The sequence below is a fragment of the Nannospalax galili genome, unplaced genomic scaffold (genome assembly GCF_000622305.1).
Source record: "Nannospalax galili isolate Female #2095 unplaced genomic scaffold, S.galili_v1.0 scaffold255, whole genome shotgun sequence".
Lineage (NCBI taxonomy): Eukaryota > Metazoa > Chordata > Mammalia > Rodentia > Spalacidae > Nannospalax > Nannospalax galili.
In genome coordinates this window covers 5,236,984-5,247,620 of record NW_008338999.1, presented here as the reverse complement: position 1 = coordinate 5,247,620, position 10,637 = coordinate 5,236,984, and the positions used below count along the sequence as shown (strand labels likewise).

At 38.4% G+C, this 10,637-nt stretch overlaps 1 pseudogene; it reads left to right on the top strand.

The window, feature by feature from the left end:
• The first annotated feature begins 1,366 nt into the window (after positions 1-1,366).
• Positions 1,367-10,637, top strand: part of LOC103734668 — a 29,343-nt pseudogene continuing 20,072 nt past the window's right edge.

The following is a 10,637-nucleotide window of genomic DNA, read 5'->3' as shown; positions in this document are numbered from 1 at the left end:
CACTTATAAGGATTTAGTGCTAGGATCCACATATGAGGGAGAACATACATCTTTTTTTGTTGTTTGTTTGTTTGTTTTTGTTTTTTTTCTGAGTCTGTGTTACTTCACTTAGTATAACATTTTCTAGTTCCATCCATTTACCTGCAAATTTCATGATTTCATATTTCTTTACTGCTGAGTAAAACTCCATCGTATAAATGAACCACATTTTCATTATCCACTCATCAGTTGAGGCACACTTAGGGTGCTTCCATCTCTTAGCTGTTGTGGAAAGGGCAGCCAGCTCCTTAGCTAAAATATCACACAAATGCTCCCCCTATGGTGATTCCTGATAGAGCTCTTGTTCCTCTCTGAAATCTCATGATCTGAGTCTCCACTGACTGTGTTTCTTTCAGTACTGTCTTTCAAGATCCCTCCAGAGTGGTCCATCAATCTCTGATCTCAGCATTCAAGAGTTTTTCTATCCCAGAGTTCTGAACTTTTTCGTGTTCCAGCCACGAAATAGTTCCAAAGGCCTAATATCTACATGGTCAAGGTTTATCGCAGGAATGATCTGATTCCTTGTACTAATTTATGTCTGGTTTCTTTCTCACTGATGTGATCAAAATACAAAAACAACTTAAGGGAGAAAAGGCTTACTTTTTTCTTATAGTTCCAGAGAGATTTAGTCCATCATGGAGGGGAAAGACATGAAGCATGTAGGGAGGGCATAATGGCAGGGGCAGGGTGCTGCCTAGTCACGTGGTACCCACACTTGGGAAGCAGAAATGCTTACGAGTACCCAACTGATTTTCTTTATTTTATACAAACCAGAATCTCCTGCTAAGGGAATGCCCCCCACTCCCAAATTAATCCCCTACAAGCATGCTCAGAGGCCTATCTCCCAGGAGATTCTAGATCCTATTAATCCTAACCATTATATCTAGTCAATCATGTGACTTTTTCTAATTAGACACTAAGCATTTGTTATTCTGTTCACAGAGATGATAACGAAGGTCATTTGTGTCACTCTTAGGAGTGACAAACCCACACGACATTCTACAAAGTCCATAATTTAAAGTGGATTTCACCAATGGAGATGAAATTGCAGCAAAGAAAAAAGATGATAATGCTGAAAATAAAATTGAACATAAGCAGAGATACAGAAGATGCAGCTGACCATGGGAATATGCTGACAATGCAGCCCTGTTGAAAAGATTAAAGGAATGTAGCCAGAGACACTTTGTGGAAATGAGCTTATTGATATAAAAGGGACATGGTCATGATGAGAAAGGTTAAGATGTCCTTTGAGTCTGAGGATGTATAACTCTACTTCCCTAGAGTATAAAAGGCCCAGTATTCAATCCCAACACTACATAAACTGGTTATGGTGGTGCAAGCCTCCAATCTTACCACTCTGGAGCAGGAAGCAAGAGGATCAGAAATTGAAGGTTCTCTTCAGGTACATAGTAAATTTGAGGCCAATCTGGGCTGTATGAAATCCTGTCTTTAAAAAAAAAGCTATCCCGTAGGTAGTGATTCTGACAGAAAACTTCTCTTACTGAAACTATCAGAGGTATTTTGCAACATTGTAAATGCAAAAGATAAAATATTCATATCTAATCCAGACTTAGGAATATGAGAAAAGATACCTCATTCTCTAAGTTAATCAAACATCAAGGCACAAGCAAACACTGCAAACATTATTCTAATTTATCTTAGCTTGGACTGGTGTAATAAACTGTCACAGGCCTTCAAGCATTGTCACATTAAGGGTTAAAGTTTTCAAATAGGAGAGGGGCAGAGACGTTCAATTTATAAAAGAACTACTCAAGAAAGCTTTACAAAGAAATAAAACATCCCCAGGCATGGTGGCACAGACCTTTAATTCCAGTCCCACAGAGCCAGAGGCAAGCTGATCTCTGTGCGATCTAGGCCAGCCTGGTCTACATAGTGACTTCCAGGTGGGCTAGGACTAGGGAGACCCTGTCAAAAACAAAAAAAAAAAAACAAAAAGAAATAAGCATTTTATTAGCAGTGTTTCCACTTCAAATTGCAGTACACCAGATAAATATTAAGTTGAGTATTTTTTTTCATTTTCCTGCACATTCAAAGCTATAAGAGAGTTTTAAAAAATGCATTGACTAAGATTTTTAAGGGTAATAGATATTAACTGTAATTTTTCCCATTGCTTTGTAAGATCACTTTGCATGGTTTCAGTCTGTATATTCGCTATAATGCTCCATACTACTGTACAAACTGAGGAACACCTGTGTACATAAATATGCATATGCACATATATAAGGGCATACATATGTACACTTATATAGGGGTATATAGAGAGGCATATATGTGTGTACACACATGAATAAAATCCCACATATAAACTTACATGTGTATAAAACATGTATAAAACCCTATATATAAACTTTCTTTAAAAATACTATTTATATATTAACACACAGCAATGAGAACTCTGTATATTAGATTTATTTTCATTGTTAATGTTTGGTCACTTAGTTTTCTTAAGTCCAAATCAGAAAATACTGCTCTTATCAATGGTCAAAATTATTTGCATTTCAAATGTCCCCTCAGCTGTTCAGACTGTTCATTGAAAAGGGAAAAAGAGGAATCACACAAAGTAATCTTTTTTGAAATAACTTGTACTTAATATTTTACACCATCTGTTAAAATTATATTGTTCACATTCTGGCTTAGCCTTTTGTACAGCAACCATTTCTTTCTATGATGTCATAAAAACAAAACTCTTGGGAGTCATAAAGACCCATAGAGAGCTTAATCTCCTGATATAATATCTCAGAAGCTATGATTCCTTATTTGACTGTTTTTCCCCATTCACCTTCTTCTGGAGTTCTCTGCCCTCTGCTGTTAATTCTCATTATTTCCTGTCTTTAAAATCATGTCTCCTAGAAAGTTTCTCACCCGATTTCAGTCTTCTATTGTATTAATTGGTGCTGGTTGTCATTAGAAAATACACAAAGTGACTTAAACAACAAATAAGTTTCAATTCTATAAACATGAAATCAACTTTCAAAGGACCAGTGCGACCAACTGACTGAAGGGATTTTGATGGATTTTGATGGACATTACAAATAGGCAAAGTGTACAGCTCTCTCCGTGGCAGCAGCTCCGAGGTCCAAGTATTTGTATCTTTCCCTTTTAGTGCTTCAACTTTAGGTACCAGTGACACAGTATGAAGTAGATACTGTTGCAACACTGAGCCTAGGGTTCAGGACTCTTCAACTGTTAGTGTTATAGTTCTGGACTGCTCACCAGCAGCTCTGGGTGGCTGTCTGGGATTTTTACAGCTGCCAGGCTTTGCAGCTGTTAGTCTCAGCCCTCTCCTCCTAGTCTCTTACCTTACTGGTCTCATGTCTTCTCCACCCTCTGCCTTCCCTCAGCCTCTGCTCCTAGCTCTTCTGGACTCTTCTCTGCTGCTGGGTGTGCTTATGACTGCCCATTCCCAAAGTCACCTGTTCATGCAGCCACCTCAGTCCACTCTGCCAGCGATTAAATGAAATTCGACACCAAAACTACTGGAAAGATTTTGAAGTGGGACCTATCTTTGCACAGGGGGAGTGCCCAGGAGGAAGTTCTCCCTGACTACTTGCCCATGGTGACCTAGCTAGTTAAGCCTGTACATTATTGTTCACTATCGTCACGGGTGCTGAATTGCTCCTGTAACCTAGGTTGAGAACTTCTCTAATGTGATCCAGAGTGGCTGGGGAATGCGGTTATCTGAAATGACTGTACACATGGTCATCTAAAATTCATGACCCAAGCAGAGTCTCTCAAGGCAAAGCTGTGGGGGGCGGGGTATGTCCATCACAGTTTGGTGGTTCCCTAACTAAAACTAGTCTCTTTAGAACATCCATGACTAACTATTCTGGCTTGCTCTATATGTTGGTGCCTGGGTTAGAGTCTCCACTTGGCAGCCAGGAGAATTTCAGAACAACCACTTCTGGATGACAGCTGAGAAACTATGAAAGGAGCAACTACTTAACTGACCTCCCAGAACCTCCCAGAAAATGGTGAATGGGAGTTGTAATCATTTTCCCAATAGGACCTGGAGTAACAAAACATTGTTCTCACTCTCAACAGAATCAGGATGAATATAGAGCAGCTCCTGGTCTAGCTCTATCTCTGCCCAGCCTGAGGTAGCTGTTTGGTTTCAGTTAGAGTCAGCTGCTCTTACAGCCCTAGGTAGGGGAAGAGGCTGACAGCTGTCAATCAAGGAATCACACTGCTGGGGGCTTTAGAGCTTCTGTCATTTCAAAGGCAGACATTTAAATGCTTACAACAAAGATTTAACATGGAATTAACAAAGAGTTTTCACTGACTTTTTTTCTAACAATGCTTAGATAGCTAGCCAAATAACCTTTAAGAGAATAGGGTCCTCCGGGTCTGTCTCATAGGCAATATCCACCACGGGGATTCTGCAGTGCTGCACACCGCTACTTTCCCTATGAGCACATAGAAAGCGAAATCTTTCGAATCTCTTCCCCTTCTAATAAGAACACTGACTTTATGAGAGAAAGGCCTCACCTTTGTGACCTCATTTAACTTTACTTGACTCTCTGTCTCTTAAAGACAGTCACATTAGGGGTTAAGGTTGTAACAGAAGAATTTGGGTATATATCAGAGGCAGCTGTCCACTGTTATAAAATGTCTTCTCCCATGATGATATCCCATCAAAAGGTACAGTGCTATCTTAGTCTCATTTCTGGTGATATGATAAAATAACCTGAAAAAAGAGGGAGAAAGGGTTTAAAATGCTTCCAGTCCCACGTCACAGTCTATCATACAGGAAAGTTGAGGCAGGAACTTGAAGCAGATAGTCACATCCACAGTCAAGAGCAGAAGGCAAAGGAATGCATGCATGCCAGTGCTCAGCTGGCTTTCTCTTTTTTATATAATTCAGGATCCCCTACCCAAGGAATAAGCCACCAATAGAGGTTTTCCCACCTCAATTAACAGAATCAAGATTACCTCTACAGGGGGCTGGAGAGATGGCTCAGTGGTTAAGAGCACTGGCTGCTCTTGCAAAGGACTAGGGTTTAATTCCCAGCACCCACATTGTGGCCAAAAACCATTCTTAACTCCAGTTCCAGGGAATCTGATCCCTCTTCTGGCCTTCACGGGCAAAGCATGGCATGGGTACACTTACATATATATGGGCAATACACTACACATAAAATAGTGTATAAAATATTTTTTTAAAAGATTATCCCCTACAAACTTGTCCATGGGCCAATCTAATCTAGACAGTTCCTCATTGAGACTCCCTAATTGGGTGGTTCTAGTTTGTAGCACGTCAACAATCAAACGTAATCATCACAGATGAAAGGATTCACATAAAATTAAGCCAATTAGGATGAAGTAGACTTGACTCCTCTCATAGAATAAAACAGCTGGGTTTCGCAATGTTTTTACTAATGTTCATCTAACTTATTGGTACTTCTCATTTAAGATGACCACTTAACATTCAAATGAAAGTCACCTGGTCATCCAAGTTCAGGCCATGATTTTGCATTTGGTATGAGTAGGTATATCTTAAAGGAAGATGTTTCCTACTAAGTGTAAAAGAAAGAAATTGAAATATAAGATTTACAGATACCATGATGAAGCATAATTTGTAAGAACCCCAATAAAAGTCAAAATAATTGATTAAATGCTACCACGTTAACAAAGATTGGGGTATAAGTCTAGACCCTTGGGCTCCTAAATTGCAATGCCTCGTTGTAAAACTTCAGTGCCATGGGATTTTTAAGCTCTCTTATATAGTATGCAAGTTACTTTTCCAGTTGCTCTGATAAAATACCCTGACAAAAGCAACTTATGAAAAGAAAAGTTTATTTTGGCTCACAGCTCAAGCATCATTTGGGGGAAGTCAAGGTAGCAGAAACTTGAAGCAGTTGGTCACATTGCATCCACAGGAAGCAGGGAGCAGTGAATGTTGAATGTTTAGTTAGCTTTCTCTTTTTTATGAGCCCAGGACCCAAGCCTAAGAAATGGTGAGACTCTTTAAAGTGAGTCTTCCCACCTCAATTTACCTAATCCCAATAATCCTTGGAAGGTATCCCCAGAGCCTAAAGTAACCTAATTAACCCCTCACAAGTGTATCTGCAGGCTTGTTTCCTAGGTTATTCAGCATCCTGTCAAGCTGACAATATTAATCATGAGCTAGCTAGTATTATTTATGATTCAATGCTTTGTAGGATAAGAGAACAATTTGTGTATTATACCAGATAAGTCAAATGAGATGGGTCTGTGTTTTTAAATGAGAAATTCTTAACATATGGTGAAGGCATCTGGGATCCTAGCCACACCATTTCAGATGCCTTTATATTTATTCTAAATACTTGGTGCTAATCAAGAAATACTGAAGACATATGGACATAGCAGCTGGGCTATCATCAATTGAAACTGTAACACTGTTCATTTTAACAATATATATTTACAAAGTTATCATTGCTGTTTCAGCTCTCATTTTTTATCAGTATTGCTAGCTCCTGCTAATTCAACAAATTTCCAGGAATGTTTTATAGATAACAGAATCAACAGTAGGTTAATTATCCTCCATCCAGATTAATATAGATGATACCACGTAATTATTATATACTGTTTATATCCCATATAATGTTAAGGTGTTTGTATGCAAAACTTTGGTATATATGTGTGTACACAAATATATGCATATAGGGGCTGGAGAGATGGCTCAGTGGTTAAGAACTCTGGTTGTCCTTTCAGAAGACTTGGGTTCAAATCCCACTCACATGGCAGCTAACAGCTGTCTGTAACTCTAGTCCCAGGAGATCCAACAGTCTCTTCTGACTTCTGTGGGCATTGCATGACACAGGTGCACTTACCTACATGCAGGCAATACACGCATACACATAAAACAAAACAAAAATAAAATAAAAAAACACATATGCATATAATATAATTCTGGGTAATTGGCCAATCAAGCACTTTTGTTCCAATTTTACTTATTGAACTTTGCCCTTCTGACATTTATGTTGAGTTATGATGCCTATTTTAGACTGTGACCTTATTTGGAAATAGGGTGGCTCAGATGTAATCAATTAAGACAAGGTCACACTGTGGTAGAGTGGGTACTAATACAGTGTAATTCAGTATCATTGATATCTTTTTATAAAAGGAGTAATTTAGATTTAGACACAGAGAAGCAGAAATAGATGTGTGCATATATATGTATGTGTATATATATATATATATATATAGAGAGAGAGAGAGAGAGAGAGAGACAGACAGACAGACAGACAGACAGACAGACAAAGAGATAGAGAAAAGGCAGAGATCAGAATAAGAGTCCACATTCCTAAGAAAGCCAAGGCAGACAGTAAGCCATCAGAGGGTGGATGAGACTCATATATTTTCTCACAGCTTCAGAAAAAATCAACCACGATGGCACCTTGATTTAATTTGTTTTCTTTGAGAAAGGATCTCACTGTGTTTCTCAAGTTTGTCTCCAACTCTCGAACTTGAGTTCCGACTTCTGCCTTCCCACTGCTGGGACCACAGGCCTGGGTGGGGCCCCATGCCTAGTCAACACCTCAATTTTAGACTTTTACTCATAACTGTGAGACCATAAACTTCTGTTGTTTGTGCTACCCTGTTTGTGGCGCTATGCAGTGGGAAAGGCACAAAAAGCATCACGTTGTGTGCTGTCTTCCCCACGACCAGCTCTGTGACTGAGGTCACATTCTTTTCACATGTCACAGTCAGGTTATAGTAGACTATACTGGAGTAACTGCAAATCTCAGCCCTAAGGATGTCATTTTATTTTGGGTTCTTCTTACAAACCATCAAGTGTCACTTGGAAGCCCTGATCTATTTAATAGCTGTCTTAAACTGAGATATAGTGGGCAGAGGAGATGCTATTTGGAACATAGATACTAGCTGTGGCAGGGGAAGAGTCCAGTGTTGAAATGTGTGTGCTGTGCTTCTAGTCTGCCTCTAATCGCATCACTCCTGCTCAGCTCTCATTGGATAAAGAAAATTCTATGACTGTTGTCAGAGCAATAGAGTGGGGGAGGAAATAAAGAGACCTGGCATCTCTAAACAGTCCCAGTGACCATCTGTCAGGCTTGATGTAGTTATAAATCGAAATCGATTAATTAAATTCTTTATTCAATAATATTTTCTAATCCTTACCATGGGCCAGGCACTTTCCCAGATGGGAAACAAATAACAGCATACATAACAAAACTCTTACGGTCAGCAAATTTTCATTTCATTGGATGTATCAAAAAATCAGGAAGAATATAAGCATGCAATATAATTTGAGATACGCTAAGTATTATGAAGAAAAAGTAAACAGCATGGACATAGAGAGCCATGATCTGGAGAGGCAGAGGCAGGGTAGCTATTCTAGATCATGAATGCAAATTTCCTAGCCTAGTGATTGCATATGTAAGCACTACATTAATGGCGTTTATTTCCCCCAATACTGTAGACAATCAGCACCAACAAAAAGATATTCAAAGTGAATTTTCAATGATTTGATTATAAATAACAGAAAAAAAGATTAAAATACCTAATTCTGAAAGGGATGTAATATTAACTGATGCCAGTCTGTATTTCTACTGGCAATGTTGATCCCTTTGGAACTCAATTTGGTGCACCATTTCATAAGCCTCAAAATGCTCGTAATGTTCACTCAGTAATTTCATTCCTGTGAATCAGTCTCCAAAACTAATATAATTTAATAATCACAAAGATGAATGTTGCAGTATTACTTATGATAGCATGCACAACCTAAATATACAGCTATAGGGGAGTATTTAAATAGATTATGGCACACCAATTATATAGAATACTATCTAGACATTAAAATATGATTATGCATATCATGTAGCAATGTGAAAATGTTTATGATGTAATTTAAGTTTAAAAAGATGGAAATTATACCCAGTGATTACTATTATGTAAAAACCATGTATGTAAATGTGAGATAAAAAGAATGTGGAAAAGTAAAACATAGACTTTGTAGTAATTAAACAGATTTCAGTGATTCCTTTGCCTCTCTCAAGTGTTTAAGACGTATGTCTATATTGTTATTTATGCAATGAATTAGGAACTAAAATGAAAAGATACATGGAGAACAATCTTCTTCATTCAGTATTTTAAATTAAAACCTAATTTCTGCATGACCTAATCTGACTGACTTTATCCTATAATAATTGATGATCTTCAAACTACAACTTGTAATTCCCATATTAAACATTGTGATCTATCTTAAAGAAATCTGCTAATCCTGAAATTTAGGGACTGACATGTTCAGCTATAGCAATGGATTTCGCATATATTATACTAAAATATTTCAAATATTTGGTATCTACATTGCTGGTTCTTGGAGGCAAATCATGTTTTCACTCGAGAGAAAATTATTTATATTTATTTTAATGAATGAGATTTTGGCTCCCAGTGGACATCCGGCAAAGTCTAGGAACTTTCCTGTCACAACTTGGGAACAGTCAAGTCTGTTCTTGGTATCCAGTGTTTAGAAGTCCAGGTACTACTCAATATCTGACAATATCCAGGACAGCTACAGGATAGTTTCTACAGTAAAGGACTGCCTGGCCCAACATGGCAAGAGAGTACCAAGGCTGAAAATCTTGGCATGATCTGTAGGAAGACCAGGAGCTACACAGAAAAGGAACTTGTAGTTTCCTTTCCACTATTAAGAACAGCCTCTGGAGTTGGAGAGATGGCTCAGTGGTTAAGAGCAGTGGCTGCCTTTCAGAGGACCTGAGTTCAGATCCTTCCACCCACTTGGTGACTAACAGCCCTCTGTAACTCCAGTTCCAGGGAATCTGATACCCTCTTCAGATCTCTTTGGGCATTATAAAACACAGGTGCACTTATATACATGTGGGCAATAAACCGATACACATAAAATAAAAAGAAATAAAATATTAAAAAAGAAAGATGGCCTCAGAGTAGTCCCTTAAATTCTATCTTGCAATTTCCCCATTTGTGAAATGGAGCTACAATGTATTTACCCTGCCGTACATAAGGTTCCAAGAGTACATAATGTGGTAAGAAGCTAAAAGAGAAGAAGGAAGCATAGGAAGAGAAGGATGAAGAGGATGAACAGGAAGATAAAGGGGAGGGGGAAGGTTAGGAAGGGGAAGAGGAAGAAATATAATTATTTAAAAAATACATTTTAATTATTATTTTTATTTTATGTGTATAAGTGTATTGCCTGCATGTATGTAAGTGCACCCATGTCTTGCAATGCCTGTGGAAGTCAGGGGAGGGTGTTGGATCCCCTGGAACTGGAGTTACAGATGGTTGTTAGCCACCATGTGGATGCTGGGAATCAAGCCCAGGTCCTCTGCAAAAGTAGTCAGTGCTCTTAACTACTGGTCCATCTCACCAGCCCCAGAAATGTAAATTTTTTATTTTATTATTACAATGTTATCTTCTTTTTCTTTTTTATTTAATTTTTGCAAATTTCATACATCTCTAGATTCACTACATCTGTATATTCACTCTATCTGTATCCCCTTATTACCCCCAAATTCCTGTTCTCTCTCTCTCTCTCTCTCTCTCTCTCTCTCTCTCTCTCTCTCTCTCTCTCTCCTCTCTCTCTCTCTTCTCTCTTATCT